This window comes from Larus michahellis, chromosome 3, assembly GCF_964199755.1.
Source record: "Larus michahellis chromosome 3, bLarMic1.1, whole genome shotgun sequence".
In the NCBI taxonomy this organism is placed as follows: Eukaryota; Metazoa; Chordata; class Aves; order Charadriiformes; family Laridae; genus Larus; species Larus michahellis.
The window spans coordinates 35,498,148-35,523,866 of NC_133898.1; the positions used below are offsets into that span (position 1 = coordinate 35,498,148).

The 25,719-nt window shown below is 41.9% G+C and overlaps 1 long non-coding RNA gene across 1 annotated transcript; it reads right to left on the reverse strand.

The window, feature by feature from the left end:
• Positions 1-854: 854 nt before the first annotated feature.
• Positions 855-8,715, reverse strand: LOC141740650 (uncharacterized). Its single transcript, XR_012586104.1, has 3 exons — positions 8,450-8,715; positions 6,813-6,857; positions 855-1,203 (listed from the first exon to the last, which is right to left on the reverse strand). It is a non-coding gene; the product is annotated as an uncharacterized LOC141740650 (long non-coding RNA).
• Between the last annotated feature and the right edge of the window lie 17,004 nt (positions 8,716-25,719).

Below are 25,719 nucleotides of genomic sequence, written 5' to 3' on the forward strand. Positions count from 1 at the left end.
AAAAATTGTATCATAAAAAGGCAAAATAACAGGATAGTGCAATCCAGAACAATCCCAAAGGAAACAGAGGTAGAATAAGTGTTTCAAGCCCTCAGCTGTGCCCTATAGATTTCACCTGAAATACAGATTATTGTATGGCACGCGTGAGGTGTTACTCATAGTAGATGTGCACTGAAGATGTACCTACCTGTTTACATCAGGCAAATGCTAAAAAAATATACTTCCTGCTTTCCCATGGACAGGAAACTTACAATTAGGTAACATGTAAACAAATGTATGGATAACATTTTTCAGTCATATCGTATCAATCAATCATATCATATCATATATCATATCATACCATATACTGTATTGAAACTTGGTGTGGCTGTCCATAAGTAAGCTTGTTTTGCAAATTGCTTTCAAACCAGCTAGCACTCTTTTCCATACCAGATGCCCTTGATAAGTCAAGAAGAATGGTGCAAACTATTTACAGTCTCCTTCTGTCCTCCCTGTAACCCCAGGCAAAGATAAATATCAAAATCTCTAGGGCTGAGATGTGAGATGCAGTGTTGATGAGCAAATGTGGAACAGGCCTCACTTAAAACATCACTAGATCAACTGGTGAATTAAGATGGAGACGGAGCTAATTGAAATCCTGTTTAGGGGGCAGATGTGCTGGGTCCCTTGTAGGTTTGTAGAGAGGCCAATAACAATAAGGTCTGAGAATGTTGGAAGTTTCAAATGATATGAAGCTTGATCCATAGCTCAGTGAAACTGAAGAAAATCACCCATGGTGCATGAATATTCCATGTGTTATGGGACTTGCTTTTCTTTTGAAGAACAATTATCTCAAATGCAGAGACACAATGATTCCGCTACACGTCACTTTTATTCTATGTGAGGGTTACGACAGATAAGAGGGAGGAAGGAGTTACTTTTCCTTTTGAGGTGAATAGAGGGTGATAAAGCTAATTTCTGGATTGTTCCTCAGAGTCATACCCAAGGCGACAGAGAAGTCAGTAAGGCTCTTTACATTGAGTTGTGCGAGATGAAGAAGGTAGGGAGCCAGTATGCCATACCTGCGATGAGGAAGCAGAGAAAGAACAGAGGGAAATGGGCACGACCCCTTGCATCGTCCTCACCGCATCTGCTCAGGAGAAGCAAGCCACCACAGACAGTCAGCAAACCGCCTGTCTGTCATTCCCTCTCTTCTGGAACAAGCTGTGAGCACAAAGTATTGCAGTGTAAGTAAACACGTTAATGATGGTTGAGCTTTACAACTACACATAGTAAGGCCCTATAATAATAGTTTACAAACAGGAATCATGTGTTTTGCTTTGTCATAATAATAATCAGTGGTACTCGGGAGCTGTTCCACTATCACAGAAACTCACTGTTGCAGCCCGGAAAACCCTCAATTTCTGGTAAGACTCAAAGAAGGGCTGCTAATCATGTATATGATCGTTAGGCAAATGATACGGCAGAGCAATAGGCCAAGTAGGTACATCGAAATCAGCAAGTTGTAATACGCTACCCGGGGAATAAATACCATGGTATGCGACACCACTGAGGACAAAGCGTTAGTGCAAAATATGTACATAATACTGTGAGCAACCCTAGGGGATAAGTATCGGTATTTACAACCCTGCTTACAATTACTGATGCCACACTCAGTAATTCTGTATTAAAATTGGTATTTGTTGTTTAACACATAGCTGAGGACTGATTTACGACTCGATTCCAACTCCTAAATGAATTGCAATTATTCTGGCAGTTATTAATTGTGTAAATTGATGTGCAGGAGTTTGTCTCACACTATGCAATCTGGTTTTTATGGCTGCTATTTTATTGCTCCGTGATTGCTCTAGGATTGGCTTTGCTTGCCAGTACTTACAAGTTAAAACTAAGTTTTAATATATTTGTTGGCTTAAATATAAGACTAGGGGCAGGGATTGTTTCATTTGTGATTTGGGGATTTTTCCTCTTCATCATCCCAAGTTTTTTCTATTAATTTCTAATGCAGTTGCTCCAAGTCTGTGGTCTATCAGTCTGTTTCATATAAAAGGAATAATAGCAATTTTCCCTGAATAAGCAACAACATTTGGTGATGTGTCTTCTACTTAGGCAAGAAGGAAGACTCCAAGCAGGAACAGCGTTCCCCAGGGAGAATTGTCACCAGTGCAACATCATGGCGCTGCTATGAGTGTCTCAGCCTAATGGGGTTGGGGGACAGGAAGACCTTGGCCTTTGCTAACACTGTGTATCCTCCTCCCTCAAATCTCTTTTTTCCTGGAGGGATGCCCCCACTGGGGAGGGCAACAGTCAAAGCCAGAGTTAATATCAGGGATCAAGAAAACCACGGGAAATGGGGTATTTCTAGTCTGCCTCCAGCAGAATGAGAAGATTGGGATTAGTTGCCCAAATCAAGGTCAGACGCTCTCTAAGAGAAAGTTGGAGGGAGGAAACAGCATACAAACAAATGGAATACATTCACATTGGCAATTAGAAAGTTTCTAATTGTCAAAGCAGTGACAATTTAGAGCCAGTAAGATAAATGGGCGGAAGAAAGCTACCTGATTTTAAAGAGGAGATGGAGCAGATAATCTTGAATCATTCTGGGCGCTGTGCCTCTGATAGAGCCTGGACTCCATAGCTTGCTCACAGTGCTATGTGAAAGGTCCCCTGCAGCACGATGAGGTCCTGTCACTTTGTGCAGTTTCCCACCATCTTGCTTGGTCTTGTAGTGACAATGTCTGTCAGAAAGCATTACCCAGATCCTACATTGCAAGGATCTTGGGCCTTTCCAAAGGACTCTGACATGTCCTGGTCAAGGCCAGACTGAATTTGTAGTCAGCCTAAGCTGAGGCTGAGAAAATCTGGCTGTCAGATGCTGGAGATCTTCAACTTCAAAGTACCTGTGGGAGCACCCTAATAGGTAGAGCATAGACAAAGCCTGTGACTCCCAATCCTTTGTGAGCTTTGCGGCAGTTGGTTATGGTGAGCTGATGTTTTGGGTCCGGCTGGTTTCTATGTACTTTCCAGTCTAAAGACTCTGAACTCAGCAAAGTACATAAATGGCCTTGGGCTTTGCTGAAGTGTGAAAAACTTCAGACAAGATTTCTGCAATGCTGTCTGAGCATTGCTTACCCCTGTGCCTCCATTCTGCCACCAGCCAAAAATTCTGTGGGAAATGGTATCTTGATGTCAGTGTAGAGTGGCAGGTGATTCCCTTATGGTTTGGGGTGAGCTGAGGCTTTGATCATGAAACCTCACAGACTGGAACTGTGAGGAGAAAGAAAGAGAATGTGCAATATTCTTTCAAAAGGTTGCAGAGTTTCCTTACTCTCTGGAGCCATGTGGGAATCTCACTAAGCCATCCAAATGCTTTCCAGAGCTTTTGCTGCACGGAAGCATCCTCAGGGCTGCAATGCAAGCTTTGGCTTATAGCCAGAATTGTTATTTCCAATAATAATGGGCTGATTGATTACTGCTATCAATTCCTGGCTGCTAGAAATGACAAAGAAAAACATTTCAATTATTCTTCTAATGACAGGATAGAAAATAAATAAGCCCTGCCATTCTGGGACCAAAATATGGGTTAGGCTAGTCCTGAAAACTAGGTAGTGGAAAATTCTACTTTCAGATACTGAAAAATTATTTAAAAAAATATGAAGTCACTGTGTAAAATTTCATAGAGCAAGTGAACATAATCTTAGTGGCTTGGAGATACAGAACAAGCCTGTGATATATAGTGACTAGCAGCAACCCTTTGGGTAGATGTTGCTTATCTCACAGTATATTGATTTCTCCACTGTGCCTGAACTTGTTAGACATGACACTTCAATCTCAGAGTAGTTTACGGCACTAGCTTTTTACCTCAGGACATACAAACTCCATCCTACTAACTTCACCATAGAATAAATTTTCATGATACATATGAATTCCCTATTGTGTACATCAAAACCTGATCATGACTGGAGTGTCAATAAGCAGAATGAGAGAATGTTTTGTAATTCTTTCATATTGCTGGGCATGCTTTTCTTTCCCCACATTTGTATACACTTTTTATAAGGGGAGGAAATATGTAAGAGTCTCATCACACTGAAAGACAAGAAAACATAAGACTATTTGTACTTTTTGGTCTAACGTGGTGCAGAATAGCCTTTTGGTCTTGAATAGGGCCATACTCTTTTGCCTTGAGCAGAGGCAGACTCAACAAAGGAAAACTGGCATTGCAGAAATGATTCCCACTGGCATGAGCTGCCTAGGAAACAGGCTGGAGACAAGTTTACAGAGAGAGCAAGAGAGAAAAGAGTGAATTTTAAATGCCTGGAGGAAAAAAAAAAACAAGAAAACAATATGCCCTCTTCTGCTGAAGGCTTAATCCAGTTTGGCCTGAGCCTTCTGGATTAAGGAACTTTGGATCCTGCTACCCAAATGACCAGGCATGTGCATTCACTTCAGAAAAGCTTGCCGAGTTGTAGAGAACTGCTGATTGCCTGGCTTCTTTAAAAAAACACAAAGGCTCTCTTTCAGCTTTGAACTCATTTTCTGGTCAAGGTAGTGAAGTGAGTTCGGCTCCAATGAAGGGTGAAGGAAGACTGCAGACCATGAATGAGGATGTTATCAAGGAGAAACCTGGTCATCTTCACTGAGTGTTTTAGAGAGAGAGTAGTTTGTCTGAGGATGGAGAACATGAGGAGACTTGGAGGCAGTAAGAGAAGCTAGCCTGTGTACAAGTTGAATCCGGATTCTTCTGAGAGGAACACAGTGACAGGACAAGAGGCACCAGGCACAGGTTGCAACATGGGAAATTCTCTTTTGTTATTAGGATTTTTTTTTCTCACTGGGAGGGTGGTGCAGCACTGGAATTGATGCCCAGAGAGTCCATGGGATCTCCATACACAAATCTTGACTGGATGAGGCCCTGAACAAACATGATCTCAGCAGACCCTACACTAGGCAAGTGGTTCTCCCAAATAACCTACAAAGGTCCCTTCCAGCCTGAATTATTCTGTAATTCTGAGTCAGATCCTACAGCTGGCAATGGAAGAACCTTGGCTATCATGCTTGAGGATGGGGCAATGTGGGTCTCTGACTCATGACGAAGCTGGAGTCACTGATTAATTCAGTGTATTTCATGACTGTATGTCAGATTTTATGGGGAGCCTGACAGCTACAAACTTTTTGACTCTGCAAGGCAACAAATTATTTGCTGATTCATATCACTAATAACTGCTGGTATTTATCCTCTCCAGCACTGGCAGATGATCCCTTTGAACTCTTCATGATGCTTTGGACCAGGGCAGGAAATTAGATCCCTTGAAAATGCCTTTTCCATGCATGCTCTGACCCAAACTTTCAAAGCCTCCATTTCCCCAGCTGAAACTTGGTCTTCAGGAAAAAAAGCTCCAAGCAAATGGCAGCTGGATGGATCAAAGCGAATGCTCTGGGCTACACCGTGCTCTGGAGGGATGCGCTGGGGACAAAGCTGTCTGTTCATTCTTCATTGCAATAGCAATGCTCTAGGTTGCAGTGGATGAGTTGATGGATTGCTGTTTACGTCAATATTCTCTGCTGGAAATGAAAATTCAAGGAACAGCTCTGGTATTTTATCTGCTTTATGTGGGAACATGGTCACTGATGCTCATAATTCATACTATGGTATGACTGGGACTCTGGTTATGTCACACAGCATTTCAAAATTGAGAGCAACAACTTCAAGTGTAAAGCTTAGCTGTGGATGTGTCCTGTTACAGTTTTATAACTGAAGAATAAAAAGTGGGCTTCTCATTACCTAGCCGGACAAGTGCTACTAACAAAGGCACCTTATTCAAGTTATATTCAAAATACAGAATTTCGTGGAGGTTTGTTTTCCTTTGCATTTCCACAGCATAGAAAGGAGGTTGGAGGCACAAACAGCAGTACCTCAGACTACTGCAGCAGCTGCTTGTATGTTTGCTCCCCAAAAGCATTTTCTTGTCTTGGCATGAACGAGTGCATGTGTGTACGCTGCCTGCAGACTGTTGGATCACTCCTGCCATGCGTAGCCTGGCAGAGACATGGTGTTTCCTACACGAACTGCCATCTCTTCCCAGCTCGCGAGTGAAAGGCTAAACATTAAGCAGAGACTAACAAGATTCCAGTTCTGTAGCACGTTTTAATTTTCAGCAGTTTATATTCTGCCATATACCCAAACACTCCTTCCTAAGGGAAAAAAGCAACATAATTAACATGGGATAGATTTCGTTCAATGTACCCTGTTTCCTTCCATTATTGTATTCATCAGAGGAACTATTTAGAGAGAAAGCTTTTCACAGTATTGTGTATGGTCCAAGTCTCTTTAGTTGGTCAGAGGATTTTTTTTTGTTTTTTATTTTTTTTAAGAAAGCGCTATTTTAGAGGTTACATTTTCAGAATCCATTGAATTTCAGCCATTTCAGATACATAGTGAGAAGGGAGGAGACAGTAAGCACTAAAAAAGGTGATTATTTTTCCCATTACCAGCAGGAACATCCTCATCTGTGTCCCATTAAAGAGATAACTGCCTACATTAATAAAATAAACCAATATATAATCACCACCAGTCTTAATGCTGGGGCTGAATGACCCTATTTAGTAACTCATTTATGCTGTGTTTTAGTAGTGTGGCCTCTCTCGTGTTATCTGAGTAAATAGAACAGAGGCAGATTCTTGCCAGAGGTTCGGAGTCTCATAAACCTGTCTCTACAGACTAGCTAGAATATGCCTTATAAATTCGCTCGTCTTCACTTACTGGACTTAAGCTTCAAAGCAAGCATGAAAGCTAGAAATGCAATATTGATACTTACAGATCCAGTTGCTGTAACTCAGGTTAGTCAAACAGCGAGAATGAGCTAGAGAGAGAAACAAGAATATCACATAAAACACCTCTTTATTTATAATTTTCCACTGGCTTTACTGAACCTGTCCTCCTTCAGTGTCTGAGACATGGTGAAGAGAGTTATGTCTCTATCTTTGCAGAGGCATTTTCAGTCTCTTAACAGATCTAATTACCTCATTGAGGGACAGCTAGCTTAGAGATGAACAGGACTTCTGCCCGGTGGTTTGTCTTTCTGTGGTTCCCTCTCAGATTTCTGTATTTTTCCTGTCTGGGGAAATCCATCTCCAGTGAAAGGCGCCTGTGTGCTTTGGAGTGCATTTGCTGAGGATGATGAGCAATAGCTGCTGTGTGTCAATACTTGTAAATAAAAGCAAATGTGTGAGAAAATCCAGTACCTAATCCGGTTCTCCAAAAACATATGATGCAAGTAAACAAGACAATGCTTGTTGCCCTTCAGCCCCTGCACCAGGAGGGTTCTCAGGTGAAGGCAGGTAACGTTTGTGCCTTAAGCAAATCCCTGAGCATGCCGATGGCTGGTCCAGTCTCACAGCAAAGCAACCGGGCACAGGCCACCAGCAGCTCGGAGGTCAGCACAGCACCTGCATGAAAGGTAGCCAGGATGCTGGGGGAGGCAGAGACACCGCAGCATCCTGCTGTGCCCGACAGCAATCACAGCTCTTGCCAGGGGAGTGGGACCCACCAAGGGCGACTGCTCTCATTACTGTGCAGCACCAGTGGAAGAAATGATAACATCTGTCTCAAGACTTGTGTTTTTAACACCGGCAATATAATTTCTTCCTCTTCCAAAATGGGTTGATCTGAAGCCCTAACTTTCAACTGCTTTTCCATGAGCAAATTAGTTTTTTGAGAACAAACTCAGTTTTTCCAGTTGCCTTCTTGATTAGTCTAATGAATTTTCCTCCTTCTCTTCCCATCATCTAATACAATTTCCCAGATCATGGGGAGGTTCTTCTCTAGAGGAAAAAGATTCTTTGATACAAAAAAGGATTTAAATTAAGATTTAAGAAGTGTCTAGTGATTTAGGTGTTCTCAACATTTCAAGTACTAAGTTTGAAACATTGTAAAGTGACAGTGAATGCTGGGTACCTGCCCTCTGATCCCTGATGCTATTTATTTGAGTTATGCTAAATAGCCATACAAGATCACCACTCATTTTTGGCCCAAAGCATATCTCAGACATTGAAAAATCTCATTCCCAAACTTCTACTTCTGCCCCAGATCAGAAGGTTGGCTGAAAGTTGCCAAGTATGAAGTTTAAAACAAACAGATAAATAAATACTCGGATCTTTTTAATTGCTTCCTGTTTTCTGAACTTTCCTGGTTTGTGTTTTCAATCTAATTCTTTCTGGCTTTTGGAGAGAGCAGATTTCCTTCCTGCCTCAGTTTCTAACTAACTAACTAGCTATACTAAGGAGTTAAAAATAATTGCACAGCTGAAGGAACTTTCCTTAATAGGATATATCTGCCTACAGCTCAGCCTTGAGCACTGACTCTAAATCTTATACACACCTGGACTCTCTGCTTCCAAGCTAACACCATAAATTTACTGTACAGGCACGTTGGCACATCTTCTTCTGTACTTACCTAATGCAGATCTTCTCCTCCCTGTCTTTCTGCAGAGCATCTCCTGTGATCACGCGTGAGACCCAGTTGTGCCCAGCTGCTGCTTTTTGCCCAGCTGTTCTGCAGAGCTCCATCATCTGTCTCGGCATCCCATGGTAAAAGGACTGGGGGAGGTAACTCCCATGCTTCACATATGAAGTATGAATCATGTTACTTTTTACCCGTCCTGCTTAATGTAATTCACGTATTTCCATTTTTTTAGATTTATTACTTACTCTCGCTAGAACCTGAGGATGTTAACGCAGAATTCCTTGCTCCCTAGACCTGAACACCCAAAGGCACGGTGAGTTTTTACCAAGCGTTCCTTAAAGAACAACTCAATATGACAAATCCTCCTACAAGCCCCACACGAATCTATGTAATCAGCCCTGTCAATCCACTGCTGATTGCACACAGCCATAGATAGGATTCCAAACAGTTAATTTCAAATAGCTCATTTTCTCTCATCTCCACACAAATTCCTGTCATGTTGCATTATATGTAAACAACTCAGAAACTTAATGACATGCCTTTCAGTCAAAAACTAGTATGGCTTTTCAGTCTGAGCAGATTAATTGCAGTTTGTAACAATATAAAGTGATGCAGTCTGATTAGAGTTTCTATTGTTCTGTGGGATAAAATATTTTATGTGAATGTAAAGCCAAGTTTTCTGCTGGCACGACTTTATCGAAAAATAAAATACTCATGTAAAATCCATAGTACATCATTGTTCGTGTGCTGTTATAGTAAATAAATTTTATAAGCTTCTGTAAATTAGATGTGACAGATCAGATTCCAAACCCTATGGAAATGGCATTGTCAATGAAGTGAGGCAATAGGAATATTTTGCTTTGGAGCAGATACTTCTGAATGAATCTTTTAGTACTTTATGGTTTTGAAGGGGTTTCCTACTTCCATTTTTTTCACTACCGATGTTGTCTTCCTGATATATTGCTTTTAAAACCTGCTTGTCATTCTCTTTAGTTTCATGTGTATGTACTCTAGTTGTTTCTCTATTCTTGCTACAGGCATTGCTCTCGTGTTTTCTGGCAATCCTGTAGACCCAAGCCGAGAAGCCCTGCAACACGTGAGGAACTTCCATGAAACCTCTCTGAGTACATCCCTCACTAAACAATATGTCCCTCAACTGTTTAGGATGGGATTTTCCTCTTCCCTTTTTTTTTTTTTATCTCTAACTCCTTTCCTCTGATTTTTTTAAAGCAAAATATTTTCAGAAAAGACATTCAAGTGGATAATTATTGCATGGTTTGCTTGGGTTTCTTTTTGAGGGGGGTGGAAAATCTCTCTGAGGCAGATATACTAATGTAGAGATGCTTGGCTCAATGTTTTCCTTTGAAACATTTTTGCTTGCTTTGTCTGTTGTTTTGTAAAAAAACAGTTTTCTTTAGTTTAGGTTTCTTTGTTTATTTTTCCAGTTTGCAGAATGCCATGATTGAGGGCAATCACTGCTCAGAGAGGTCAGAAGTTGTTTTTGGTGTTCTGAATCCCATGTAACTGCACCGGGGGGGTCTGAAATATTTTTGACAAATGTGTGGGCTTGCCAATGCAATTCCACCCTGTCCATGCTGCTGGACTAAAAATGAAGGTCACAAATATTCTACAGAAACTGCCAATGTCTGGTTGTTTTGCCTCCTGTTGAGTTATCAGGATTCCAAAAGGGTTTCACTTTTATAGGACTAGCACGTTTTATAAAACAGGAGACATTTTTAATGTGATATTTGCAATATTACATTTCACTATTACAATACTGCCTGACACTGAGGACCAAAGCAAAAGTACTAGATGGAAAAGTACAAGCTGCACTTTCAACTAAAGCTGCGTGTATTGGCACGGGGGAATGTGTAGTTCACATCACCAATGGGATGTGTTACATATAGATCACATTAAACCAGGCTGCAGCACTGGAGATGTTTATATCAGCATTGTAAAATCCTGAAAAAGTGTAAAAATGAGGAAAAAAACTCCACAGTATCAAAATATATCGAGTCATTACTTTGATGTGTGTTGAAAACCTTTCTATAGAAATAGATTCTTTATCCCTGTCCATTTCTGTAAGGCATCCTCTTTATTTTATATATCCGCTCTGAGCGGGTAGAGGCTTTTAGGTTTTGGTAGGAAGGGTTTTGAAAGAATCTGTTTTCACACTGCACGTAATAGCATGGTTGGAAGAACAATTACTGCAAATTCTTCCATTTCTGGGTGTGAAGATCCCCAAAGGCAGCGGGAACCGCTATTGCTACCCATGTGGTTTGTCACTTGAGGGTTAGGGGTTTTTTTATTTTATTTATCCAGCCTATCTGCTGTAAGCCATCACTCCTTAGGCAAGTACATGGAGTTTTGATCTCAGATTGCATGTTTGCACATAGATATTCCTTACTATGAACAAATTCAGCTGAAATATTATTTAATTGTTCAATAATTATACGCAATTTTAGGACCAAATAATTCCTCTTTGGGTGACTTTAATTACCTTGATGAATATTAAGGCATAGTACAATATGTTCCTCCCATGAGAATGTTTAGCTGTTCTTAAGTCAGAGGCCATTGGGAATAAAACAAAGCATCTGACAGAATCAGGTTTTGATAATAAAATAAAAAAGCACCCCTCCTAAAGACTTTTAAAAGGGCAACTTCAATGTTGGTTGAACATTACTGATCATTTATGCAGCTGGATAAACACCATTCTTTTACAACTGTTTAGGCAGAGCATGAGGGTACTGGAAAAAATGTGGCTTTATATTGAATTTTCCTCAACTGAGTTTTCTCAAAGCAATGCGGGTTAACAGGTCAGGAGGTGACTGCATGGGCAAAAAATATATATAGCAGAGAATGACAGAAACCAAAACTAAGAAGGAAGGGGTTTTGTAGAGCCACTGTGGTCATCTCCAAAACTTGCCAGTCAAGAACTCCTTGCTGTAGTATAGGCCAGATTTAACCAGAAAGTTTTCTTGCAATCCGTAGCTGTAAGTATCAGTAACTCTGAAAACAAGGGATTATGTTTTCTTCATTCTTCAGATTCTGTTTTGTCTACTGAATGGGGAGTGGATCGTTAGCAGCCCACTGGTACCTCCACCTCTCGCTTGCCTGTGGCCTCCGCCAGCGGTGACCAAAAGCTGTGGCCACCTAACCACCCTCTGAAGTCCCGCATGAAGTACCCGTGACTGCCCGTCTGCGATGTGAAAACCCTGATGGTGGGCAGCACTCAGAGCTGTCATCAGCAATTGGTCATTTCGGACTTCTTCCGGCAAGCGCTGCAAGCACAGTGAGGACAGGCACCCTTTCACTGCCTACGCTGTAAAAAAACAAGACGCCTATGTGCTTGCCTATGCAGGCACACGGGTGAGCTCAGTTACCCCACATTTCAGGCCAACGCCTTTCACGAACAATTCAGGATCAGTTACAAAGGTGTGCAACTCAGATTAATGTGAAGATGTGTACGGGAGGTCAGACTTACTGTCTAGTCTTGGAAAAATCAGAATATAATCTTTTGGGTTTTTTGTATTCATCAGGCTTTTTTTTTTTTTAAATAGATGAGAAATGTTTTTGGTAAGAAGTGTAGGAATCGTTGCTTAAAACCAGGCAATGATACTTAATATTTTTAAGTCTCAGTAGAAGCTATGTGTTGGCCATGTTAATATATTTATCTCATTCTAGCCCAGTAAAATGTGGAGTTGCAATTCCAGTGAGTATTCCAATGAGACGGGCCTATGTGGAGCAGTTGGGTTTATACCCTCAAGAGAGAAGTTGAAGAAAAGAAAGGGAAAAAACAGGAGCGCATGATTGTTTCTGTACTGATTCACAGATCTGTTTGCCATCAAATCTAGCATTGTGGTGGTGACATGGACTTGTTACAGCTAAAAGCAAAGAATGCAGAAAGTAAGGGGGTTTGACCCTAAAGCTTGAAATACTCAAAGGTTTAGTGTTTTGAGTAAGGCGATGATCCAAAGCCTAAAAAGGCAGAAGAAAAGCAGCCTTTGGCTTCAGTGAGCATTGCATCAGGCCTTCAGATGACTAGCAATCAGCAGACTTCATTCTGTGTAATTCTGTATGAAAGAAGCGTTAGTTCTCCAATGTACAGTCAGCTGAGGAGGAATAAGATGCTCTGTGTCTTTGCAACTTGCCCTTCTGGTCAGCAGACATCCTCGTCACTGAAGGCAATGGAGATGTTCTTGCACAACCAGTGGAAAGGCATCTAGTCATGCTTTGCAATCGCTGCTTCCCACTAAGCCATCACCAGAGGGAAAATTAGCAGAGACTCCATTGTCACATACCCCAAATCTGAACCCTGGGTTATATTTATTTAAAGGCTCCATGACCCCAGTGAATCGGGCGATCAGTTTTTCTGACCTGGAAGGTGAAGGTTGGAAGATCAGATTACAAGTGTCTACCCGCGTGTTTTCACTGGGTAGTGGGTCAGCTGGAGTTCAGGCTCTGCAAATACCAAGGAAGTGGTTCCAGAGCACTAAGCACTTCAGCAATTCCTAGCATCGGTGGTCTGAACTTGGGAAGTATTTCATAACATGTCTGAAAGCCAAAAGCTCCTTTGACTGCTAATTTAATAAAGAAGAGCGAACTACTGGGTAAGTCCCTGGAAGATAGACTAAATCAGGATAATTTGTTATATAATCCCTTTTTAATGTGGAGAATTAAGGTGACGGCAAGATGACTACGTATTTAATTCTCCAAATAATTACTGGCGGGTATTGACATTGAAGATGGGAGAGAGCAAGTTAAATTCTGCTTGTTGTTTTCAGCATGTGCCAAAATCTTACTTCACACCAGTGAGGAAGGGCTGGAAACTGTGTGTTTCATACGCATGAAGTAACAGTTGGCACAAATCACCAAGGGGAGAAAAATAAAACCCACTAAAGCCCAGCAACCCAAACTGTCACTTGCTGACAATTTTTGACTCTCTCTGCTGAAAAAAAAAAAAAAAGTAGTAGTAAATGGAGGCCTCATGCAGAGTATTCCACCTGAGTAAACGCAGGTGTCTGGTCCTCCTCAAGGCAAATAATGTGCTGAGAAGGCAGCGATAGCCTCAGTTTTTCCAACATGCTCCTCTCTCCGTCTTGGGAAGCGCCATCATGGGCAGTCCCAGAGTGGGATGAGAGCAGAGCAGGGGAGGATGACAGTGCTTGACTCAAATCGGTCCTTTCTTGGCCATGAAAAACATGTTCTTCCCCATTGCTAGGAATGGAGGTGCTGAGGCTCTTCATGGCTACCAGTGTCTGCCCTGCCTGGGACAACTCCACCATGTGGACCAGGATAATGGTGTTTACATCTTCCCTTTACCAGCACTGCTGGATTTGCCCCAAAACAGATAGACACAGCTATATCTGCACAACCTGCAGTTTGTGTCTTCACATTGGCCTGGGATATCTTTGACATTTGGGCCATGGCTGCCAGGGTCCTGGGGTCACTAAGGAGCACTGATGTCCCTGTCCAAGCCATGTCAGTCCCCCCGGGCCCATCAGCCTCTGCCCCAGCGATGCCGCAGCAGGGCTGGGCTCCAGCTCCCACAACCCTGCCTGGCCAAGGGCCCCACTGAGACAGGTGTACCCACAGGCCCACATCCCATCCCATACCCATGGACTACGCTGTGCCCTGGCAATGGCCATGGGTCACATGAGTTTTCTCACGTGTCTTCTGTTTGAGGTGATGTCCTGTCATCACAGGGCTAGATGACCATTGAAGTCTTCCTTGTCACTTATTTAAGTAAATATGTAAGTAAGCATATTTATTGAGAGTCAAAACATTCTACGTATATGATATATGGGATATAGCATACAGAAGTATTATGTACTGTTCCTCTATGGTTTCGTCCCACTGTCGTGACATCTCTCTTTCTCCTCCTTGTTCTCTCTAACTTGATGTCTACAGGGAAGAAGAGGAGCTGAGGATGAAGTCATGCAGCCTGGAAAGCAAGGGATGACACTGGGAAAATTCATACCAAGAGTTAATTTCAGCATGTTTCCATCTAATCACTCTGGAATCACACAAATAGATACTTTCCTCCTATTTTGTTGATGACTAGAATATTACTTGTAAGTCAAAGCCTGCTTGTTCAAATCAATCCCTTATTTTATTTTTAAAGAAGGAAACCGTTTTTGCAGTTTGACGTGTTTCTTGTTTTCAGACCATGTTGATTTTCTGTGTGGTTCACTCTAGGCTTCCTACGACTGACAGCTTATTATCTTGCCTTATGAAAATCATGCATGACTTCTAGGAGCCGTCTGTCAAAAGGAGAGAACACACTGAGAAGCTGGTACCTTCTCTCTAATTATCCGGGTTGATGGTTGTTCAATTAACCTATTAGCCGCATGAAGTGACTTGCATCTTTACAGGTACCCTTCTGCATGGTCTTTCTCTACAATGTTTAAATAGCAAGTGCTACTTCTGTGTAGCGTCCCAGTCTAACTTCTGGTCTGATGGCTCCCAAATACAGCTGGTTTCACTTACATAGCAAACCCTTTCTTGTGCTGTAGGTCAATGTTCCCTCCTCCCCTTATCTCCTGTCCTCTGACAACTGCCTCTCAAGGTTTATGCCTTTCAGTGAAGCACTTAAGCACATACTTAGCTTTAAGCACATCATTCCTGTCATTTCATTGAATAGGGATGAATTTAAGTGCCTACTCATAGTTCACGGCTTTCCAGCACTTCAACAGTTTCTTTTGCAGTGGCCAGATAAGATAAAAGTTAGGAGCCAGCTCCGACAGTCCTGCACCTGGGGGAATGGTTTGCTTTCTGGTAGTGATGGGCAACACCATCCAAACTTTTCATGATATTCCAAACTAGAGATTGACGGGGGCCCTGGGTCCAGCTACTCACTGAGGATGGAGGAAAGGTGCTCTCCAGAAACCTAGGTCTGACCTGCCGGAAAATGGGAAAGGGAAAGATTCCCCCACTTTCTCTGGTTGTGGCCCACTGGTAGCACCACGATCTGCTGGAGCAGGACAACCCAGCAGCACAGCAGGGAGTCAAGCCTTCGTGCTGTGGCCATAATATCCCAATTCCCCAGCACAGCTCTGGTGGAGGCAACTGTGCCCTATCCCTTCCAAATCCTGTACCACCATCCCCAATCACCCACACAGATCTCTTCTCTGCTGTGCCTCCTCCCAGTATCAGCTCACCCTTAAGAGTCAAGAGTATGTAAGTTTAAAGCAGCTCAGGAAGTGAAAAGAGAGAGGAGTTGATTAGGGTCTGACTGAGCTAAGAAAGTCTGAGCACCTTGTCTACACTGGGATTAAGTGTTAAGAAATAACTGATCACAAGAATATGAGAAAAATAAATAGGCCATATTCTTCTGAACAGTAGAAATCATCTTTGGGGGCAGTGCCAAAATTAAATGGGATGTGTTGGAAGGTGACCAGTGATAGACTCCCATTTCTACAACCAGTTACCAGATGAGTTCAGAAGCTGTACCTGTCCTGGGAGGAGGTGTTGTAGGATAGCATGTAGTAATCTATCTCAAACTGAGATTTTTCAGAGAGTTTTTTGGCTGGCATTTGGAAATATCCTTGGAAACTTTGCAACCATCTCATTTTGCTTGAATTGGTGTGCACTAACATTTTTATCTGTGGCATTGAAGAAGGAGTTTGGCTTAGGACTAGTTGCCACTGGCTTCCCAAGCATTAGAAAAGCCAAGCTAATAAACGACCTAGTCGAGACAGCAAACCTTACTCCTGTGCCCCTGTGGTTCTATTCCACAGGGGATTATATTCCAGCCCAGGCAGCTGCCAGGGAAGAATGGACCACTATGTCCACCAGAGCTCAGCAAAGCTGTAACCAGCTTTATTTAAAGGCTTTTTTTTTTTTTTTAAACATATGATAGAGCATACTCTGATCTCGGTTACACCAGGTGAAAACATGACATGAGTTGCTGGCCCTGTTCCAGTCCTTTTGTGCCACTGCAGCAACAAAAGGAGTCAGAAAACTGTGCTCGTTGATAAAGCATGGAGAAGTCATTCTGCAAAGGAGTAACTTGGCTTGGCCAGCCCTGTGCCACTGCTGTGCTCCTCATGTTGCCAGCACAGCCAAGCACCTCTGGGAGTGTGGTCACCCCAAAACTGTGGGCTGCTAGCATGGTCCTGGTAGGTCTAAGTTGCATGGCTCTGCAGAGGAGCCCTGTGGCTGCGCTACATTGTGCTGGCAGCCATGGACAAGCTGCATTTGTGCCCCTGTGCCACCCTGATTATAAGCGTGGCCAGGAGCATTGGTTAAAACAGAGGGAAAAACTGGGCAACTTTGTTGACATGGGGCTTTGAATTTGCATAGATAACGATGGACAAGTCAAGTTGGGTTGGAAGGACACTAGCCAGCCACCCTGGGAATTCCTCTTTCTGAAGGTGGATGGTGTAGCTTTTGTGGCACTGCTTTGGATAGCCATGTTGTGCAAACTCCTGACTCTTTAGAGATCCAGTGGACTATCAGACAAAAAAAAAAACCCATATCATATGTCATTCTGGATACATACTTGCTGTGAATGAATACAAGGACCTATTCATCGCTCCTAGTGCTCACATAACTGACAGATTAAATCACTCTCTGGCTGTGAAGATGACAGTGCCCCAACAGCTAACGCTGTCTAACAGTTTCCATTAGAAGGCCTTGTTTCTGACTGCCAGGCTTCAGCTGCTTGAGCTGAAATTTCCCATGCCGTATGGCACCACAAACTGAAGTTTTGTGTGTGGAAGGGTCTGGATGAATAGTCATGGCATTTCCAAGCTCATGTGTCACTGAAAAGTCACTTGAACACAAATTTTCAGAGAGTGACTGTATATTTCTCCTTTCTTGAGGGAGCAGGAAAAACATCTGGAGTTAGATGCTCCCCAGTGGTTGGTGCTCAAGTTGAAGCTGGAGTCACAGCTAAACAGCCTGGGTGCAAGAGGTTCCTTGTCCAAGGCTCTAAACTTGGTAGGCATTCTTGGCAGTTTTAACCTATTCCAAAATGACCAATTTCTTTTGAGGCTGGACTTTGGTCCACTGACATACTTAGTCCCATATTGTAGCCCATGTTGTTGACAGAAGTTGTTTTAAGCAGACTGAGATTACGGTACCAGGGAGCACAATTTGGGAAGATGGCACCTAATGGCCTAAGTTTGAGCACATCTCAGGTTTGGGGTATATATGATGGCTTTTATAGCTCTCCTCTGCTTGCACTTTACCTTCTCCACTGCCATCCACCTTTGGTATTTCTGACCAGAATTGCCTGTCATACAGGATCCAGACCAGTTTTTCAGATCTCCTAACTGGGCCGAGTACCAGGCTGAAGCTGCTAGTTCCTGGAGATGAGTTAGTTTGGCAGCTTTTAGAATTACTTTAATTTGGTCCACTGAAGCAATTTTTTTTCTCTGCATTTTCCAAACATTTCCAGAGGTAAAGAGGACGAGCTTTCAGGCTGAACTGAGTTGTCCCCAGGTGAGGCGGTTTTGTTGGGAAGCCATTTGGTGACCAGAAATAAGTGGCATGGGTGTGGGCCAGGAGTGGGATGGGGATTAGCAGACCTAAAGTAACTTTGAGGATGATAAACTGTTTCTGGGAGTAGTATCGGCAGATGACAGCTCAATTGCACATTGGGTGGAAATGCGCTCTCTGATCTGCAGCCTATATAACCCTTTCCCTACAGATATTTTTATTAGAGTGAGCTTTACAAGCCCCCCTAGAAAGGACCTCTAACTGCCACAGGAATCTGAGAAGGCTTGTGTAGGGTCCCTAGAGAAGTTTTTCCTTAACCATTGTGTAGTCCAGAAAATTTCCAGATCTCAGTAAGAACTCTGTGTGTCCTACGTTTTCCCAAACTGGGCATCAATATGAATTGTAGGAGCTATTGGCTAGGAACTATCTAGAGGCAGACTTTATAACCACCCAGAATATTTTCATTTAACTACCCACACTACTGGACATGCGGGAGATTTAGAGCTCTGACAAACCTGAATTCCCATTAAGCTAGATAGCTTGGGCCCAATAAGTAATGTTATCCCAGTAAGAAAGTGTTCAGGATGGCCTGCAAAAAATATCTGACCATTTAGTGTACTCTGCTTTTATAGAGGGTTTTGCAGTTGTGCTGCATTCTGTAATGGCATTGCCATGGTGTTAGCAGTACCTTAGCTGGCTAGTCTAAAGCTAGTTGGGTATATCAATGCCATGCTGCAATTTTAATAAGGTCTGTGGTAGTCAGAAATTGTCATCATTCTGCACTGCCAACACGGTGTAATACTCTGCACAAATCCTCAAGCCAGACCTTGAGAAATGGATCTGGATCCTATAAATATTTTAATGGGAGGAAGCAAAAATACTTGCGTAACCTGCCAGGTCTTTTTGTCTCATAGGTAGGACTTCATATGGAGGAAGTGGTCTTTTCCCTTGGTGATAATAAAAGCACTTTTATTTTAGCTACAATGGAAAGATCATGCGTTATATAGATCACACTGAACAGTCTTCAGAAAACGGCAGATGTCCTTAAGTTTCCATTTTAAACTTGATTTTATTCCTATTCCTCACTTTGCCAAAATTAGCCCTATACACCTACAACTTCACAGGCATAATCTTATTCTGGGACAGATTTTTTGGAAGAGTTGAAGGAAACTGGTCAAGGTGTTTAAGAGAGATGATGGCTAAAAAAAATGAAATCATCTGCTTGGAGAGTTTCCTAAAGACTTTTTGGCTTGTTATATCCTGAAAATTCATTTGCCTAGAGATTAAAAAAATATTTCAAATCTGTTGGTCTTGGCTAGAAATGGTGCCTTTGAATAGTTTTAGGCTGTCTGGTGACAGAGTTATTTGGTTACTGGAAGTGGTTCCTGCCTCAGTGTGTGCATGTGTGTGTGTTACGTGTTCTTTGGAGATCTTAACTTCGCTAGTCAGTGCCAAGGCACTCATAAATTTATGGTGGCGTATGTAAGGTTTCTAAACAACCCTGTATGTATCCTAAACAGGCATGTTCCTTCTCTGAGACTAGTCCTATCTGCATGTACTCCTGCCTAAAATCCTCCCCCGTATGTTTCCTGACCCTCCATTGCAATCCCTGCTGACGCTGACAGCATGGCTTTTACAGTCCCTTCTGCACAGTCCCTGGAGACCTCTCCCAAAGGGAACATCACTCAAATCTCATTCTACTCATCCCAGTGCTCTTTCCTGGGTCAAAAAAAGATCATACCTGCCATGATTTGTGCCAATATGTCTGTCTCCAATGGCTGCGAGCCACACGTGATGAGACTTAAGTCAGTATTATTTTTCAGCATATATGTTCTGTCGCTTATTTCTGGTTTTATGAAAAAATAAGTTCTGAGGCATAATGTTACTATTCTTAAAGAAGATTTGTTTCAAAATATGTGCTTAGGGCTTTCTCGTAATTGGGTCATTTTTAAAGTCAGTTCTTGAAGTGTGACCAAAACCAGAGGCAAACAGATTCGTTAGACAATTTTCAGTGTCTCTCAGTTTAAGTAAGAAGAATGTGACATCTGGAAATGTTATAGTTGTGCTATACCACCGCATTAATGCAGTCTCCTGGGATTGCTACTTACCCCCTGCACCATCCCCTTAGCTTGTACTGAAGGTTAGAGTGCAGCAACAGTAAAGTCTGCCCAGCATGTACCAGTGACCATGGAGCATTGCCTATGTCCCGTGAGTCCTTGTTTTTAGCTAATAGTATTGGCAGGCTTTAACATTTAAACCTTGATCTCGCTGAGCTCCTGACTTCGGTCGGTTTTGCTGTTGTTGAAGTCAAGTCCCTGACCTACAGATTGCTAGAGCCTGTGCATGTATTTGGGAGAAGTATGACACCATGCTTTCTCTGTTTATTATTCCATCAGCATCTGCTCTTGGACACTATTTGAAGCAAGCTCTTGGGCTAGACGGACCTTTGTTTTGACTCAGTGTGGATGCTCTTGCACTCTATGCTCAGTGTCAACAAAAATAGCTGACTATTTGCTGAAAACAGGGCTAGGAATTCACTTAGTCAGATTAAAGACTTAACAGTCTTTTCTGCTGTTGCTCTTTTTTGTGAAGAAGCTTTGGTAGCTCTGTGCTCCAGAGCTAGGACTTGATTCCTGAGCAAAGCATCATCTGGGGGTCAGAGATATGTTTTTTTCCCCCTGTTCTGATTCGAAGCGTTCACTTGTGGCTCTTGACAATCTCATTTTGAACATGCTCAGTAAAAACTTGGTCAGATTTTGCACTTAGGTGCTGTTGACATTGAGCGTACCCTGACAGGACTGAGGCGGCCAGCGGTGGCTGCAGACTGCTCCGCCACACAGCACAGGAACTGAGTGCAGCAGGACTGTCCAAATGGACATTGTCTTCTAGGACCAAAGAACTACCTGACTGAAAAGCAGAAGTGACGAACAAGTTTTCAGGGGTTTTCAAGAGGGAAAATGAGTTATGGTGGTAAGAAGATGAGATGTAAAATTGACATCTAGATGGATTAGGGGAAAGCTGGAATATGGCTGGCTCTGTAAGAGTCTACAGAGATGATAAGGAGAAGAGGCAAGGCTTACAGCAGTGTGAGAGGAGGATGGTCTGTGATCTTGGAGGACTTCTGAGACACAGAGTTGAGCATAGGCTTCCTGTATTCAGTTCTGGTGTTCGGCTCTCAGCTGTGGAACCCACCATAAGGGACTTCTGATAGAAGTCCACATGGATGTTGAGAGTCACAGAGTCACTGAGAGACAGGCTTTCACTGGAGGGGGTCTGGAGAAGTTATTAACTCCACCTTTCTATCCCAAGACCAATTTACAATCACATCACCCCACGCTACACTGTCTTATTACTGATATTGAAGTTTTGTCCAATGTCTAATCTAAATCTCCCAAGCTGTTTGGTTTGTGCTTCTTTATGTTTTATTCTTCCTGATCTTTCCACCAAGAACATATTATTTCCTTATTCTTTGCAACAGCTTTTTAGTTGAAGACTACTAACCTTCCTTCTTCTCAGCTGTTACTTCTTCATCAAAAACCCCCCACTTTTCTTGCAATTTTCTCTCATGTTTTCTGGACCTCTGTCCATTTTTGCTGATCTTCTCTGGCCTCTTGCCAACTAGTTCATATCTTTCTTGAAGTGCAGTGCTCTAAACAGGACATGGTACTCCAGGTGAATCTTTAACAGTGGGGATCAGCCCACATGGACTATTTCAGCAATCTTTAAGACCCTTTAGACATCCCAATGTGAGGGCTTTGCCATTCATGTTCAGTTTGTTCCACCATAATCCCTGGATTTTTCTCTTGTGAACTGGTACCTAGACACTTATGCAGGTACAAATGATTTTTTCTGTGTAAGTATGGTATTTTGCACCATGGCATTCCATCCATTTTAGATGACTTCTCTAAATATATCAAGAAAATTTTAAATTCTGATCTTTTAGCATCTCTAACATCTGCAGTCCTTCCCTGCTCCATATGAAAGTTTAATAATCATACTTCACATTTCACCTTCTATGCCTTCAATGAAAACATCAAATAAAACTTGATACGGGACCAAGGCCCACGTAATTCCTTGCAAAATGTGTATTTTGATAGGTTACGATGAAATTACCCTGTGGATACAGTTATCCAACCAGACTTGACCTCCTGCCCCTTCCCACAGCAGTTTCACTAAGATCACAGTTCAATGCCCTGTTCATGAGGATATTATAGGAAGTACTGCTAAAGGCCTTGCAAAAAACTAAATAAAATAAATAAATTCAAGCTATATGACATCTCCAGCCATTACTTCACCCTGCCTTTAAGACTCATAGAGTTGCTCAGACAACGGGAAAACATCTAACTTAACTGGTTACTCTCTAAGCAGGGTTTTTATTTTAGGCTGAAATTTTACTCCCTTTCCAGGCAATAATTGCACTGTCTGCTTGGTGTTGACCTTTTTAGTAAAGATTGGTGAAAAAGAGAGAAAAAGAGGACATTAAACTCTTCGGCTTCCTTAATGTCCTCTTTTGATAGCACCCCATTTTTGAGCAGTGATCCAAACTTCCCTTTGTTTTTCTTACAGCCTTACCTGTAAAATTTCTTTTACTTTTGGTAAGTTTTGCTAATTGCACCTTGTGCAGTTTGTCTTTACTAACTGTATACACCCCCAGCCCCCGCCACGAACGGAGTATTTTGCTGCCTTGTCAACCTACTTTCTACTTTACAGATATCTCTCTCTCTCATGTTTGCAGTCAATTAAAAGGTTGTGAATTAGCTGACTTCTGCTGAATTTCCTCACTTTTGTCCAAACTGGCATAGGTTGCACTTGGTTTCTTATTAGCATTTCTTGGAGGAACTGACAGCTCTCCGTAATTTGTTTTTTCCCTTAGATTTCCCTCTTATGAGATCTTCCCTACCCATTCTCTGAGTTTATTGACATCTGCCTCCTTGAAATCTAGTGCTGTCAGTCACTCGGTTGGATCAAGTGGCAGAAGTTGACACTACGTTCGCTGCAGTATTGATTTCTTGTAAAATGTCATATCTGGCAGTAGACTTTGAGTCATATGTTACACTGCCCTCTACCTACGTGTAAAAGTGCTGCTCACCTGAGGAAGGTAGTGATGATTGTGTTACGTATTACCCTTAAGATTTAGGCTGCTGTTCAGAATTTACCATGAAGAACAGGAAGAAAAATGCAACTTTAGAGAAACCTTCTGTAAGGCATTAATATCTACCCTGATAATGGGTCTCACTCAATGTGGACAGAGGATCTGTGGCTGATGAAATGTTTAGCACACAAATTCTTTGTGATAATAAATAATCCAGACTAAGGTATGCAATGCTCTTTGCTCTAATTTGTTTAGTAAAAGCTTGTGACATTATGCAGCTGTTTCATAGTGCAGTGGGCAGGCAGTGAGACTGTAATGGGGGAGAGGGAGAAAAAAGCAGTAAGCTTCACCTTAAGCAAAACGGCTGATCAGGCCACACTGGACCTATGCCTTGTAAGAACAGTGACAGGAGCTCTTACTGACATCTAATGCAAACCCAGTAAGACTCCAGGTCCTACTAAAACCCACTAATGTTCTTTAATGTTGGTTGAGACCACTGCAGACTCCTCATGGACCCTCTCATAGGTCAACTAGAGATGGTCAAGAAGTCAGGCCAAGCCTGGTGCTTATATTAGAAAGCCTTCCTGTTAACACAATTATTTTTATTGACAATATTACAATGCAAGTTTCTTTACTATATCACTTCCACGCGATTTGGATTCCTTAAACAATGAAAATTAATTATCAGTAACCAGTCCCAGCTAAGGTCAATTTTTACGAGAGGTGTAAACTAATGAAAGTGCGGGCATCATACTGGCCATGTGGTGCCGGAAGACAGAGGAGCAACCTTGCCTATCATCAGAGTAGTGGCGATGGCTCAGAGAAATCCAGGTGGTTGAATCACTCCGAGTTACAGACCGCAGGGAACGAATGAGCAGTGTCAACACGCTATCTAGTGGCTGTAGCGATTATGACATCGTGCCTAAATTGCTGTTTTGCCACTTGTGAACTGTAGTATTAAAAAAATACTTTAGATGAAATCAGGATTTGTAAGTCTGTAACCATTCCTTAATGAATCTAAGACATTTTGAGGTTATAGATGATTATCTAAAAAAAAAACAAACCCAAAAGGTAGTAAAGTCCGTGTGAATGTGCAGACAAAACTGGGAAGTTCTAGGCAGTCATTCTTGTCATTAACAGCATGCCGACCGGCACTGGACAGGCAGTTGAGGTTTTTCTCCTCCATATACAGACTATGTTCTAGATCAACTAATAAAAGAAAACCCCAAACACTCAGTTTAGGAGTGTTCAAAAACTTTTGTAAGTATTTTCTTTAGCTGCTAGATTATGCGATACTTTGTGAGGTAAAAGCAGATAATCTAGATACGTTAAACTGGGCATACAGTATACAGTAATGCAAGGCCAGATGTGTTCTCCTCTAATGGGGAAAACTAATCCCCATCCCTTGAGATCATAGACTAGGAAGGGGTGAAGATCACACGCAACAGCATTCTCTCGGTTTTCTATTTCTGCCAGGGCTGTGAATGACCTTCCGTAAATCATGCACCCCTACGGCTTCATTATTTACCTGTGAAATGGGGATAGTACTGTTCTACGGAAGCTAAAACAGCTTTATAGTTGGTTACTTCTGTTGTAAAGGCTGTATTTTCTATATTATATATATGTGAAATAGAAAATACTATATGTATGTATGACCCGTACCGGCATATTTAGGGTACTGCATGAGCTACAACTAGCTCACAAATTAGGTATATTTAAAAAAAAAAAGGTCTGGCTCACCATTGCTCTCAGCAATTTTGCACTTTTCTACTTAATAACTGAGAAAGCTCCCTAGACAGCTGTTAAACCATTTATTTTTAAGTGCACTTAATTAAGTATGTGTATTTGTTTTAGGAGGCTGAGTAAAGACATGATGATGCAGGTTTCAGCTTGGGTAGCATTTCTTGAACTATTCTTTCTAGGAAAGCAAAATTTTGTTTTGATCTTTCTTCATGCATCATGAAATCAAAGGTGCTAATTTTGTTCTCCGTTTTTGGTAAATCATTTTTCTATTAATACATACTTCTGAATCGTTAAAAACAAGTTTAAAATAGTTGGTAAACAATGTTTGCATTACCTGCATTTATCGTAATTATTTCTGATACAAAGCTTCTATGGTACGTGTCTTTTGCCACATACAATAGCAATTAATGTATATACATATAACCATAATATATGTATATAAATGTGCCCCAGGGGTGGTTGCTGAACTAAGTTTACAAACTGTGTTTAATAAGAAAACTATGATTTTTAAGAGCAGTACACAAAAGTCAGTTTCTTGGTCTTGCTCTTTCATCCCAAACAAATCCAAAACTCAGAAGCTTATGCAATAAGCGTATAGGAGTTGGCAGGTTTACAGGCAACCTGCTTTAAATGCTCAGAGCTGAGGAGTTTAACCTCTTCTCCTCTCCCACCCACAAGCATTTTCTACCCTTTCTTCTGATTCAACATTCACTCCAGATAAACTACCCTCAAAAGGGATATTTAAAAAATGCTTTAACTGAAAGAAGAACTTCCTTTTAAGATCATGGCTAGTGACAGAGATGGGCTTAAAAATACATCAGAAAATTAGGTATGTTTCTCACTAGGACTTCCTGCCTCATGCGCCTAGCTCCAGAGGGCATGAACCCCGATTTATTTTTATTGCTTGTACAACCAGCACAATCCTGGCCACAACGGTATCAAAATAAATAATTAGCACAAGAAAGGAGTCCGACACTCAGGA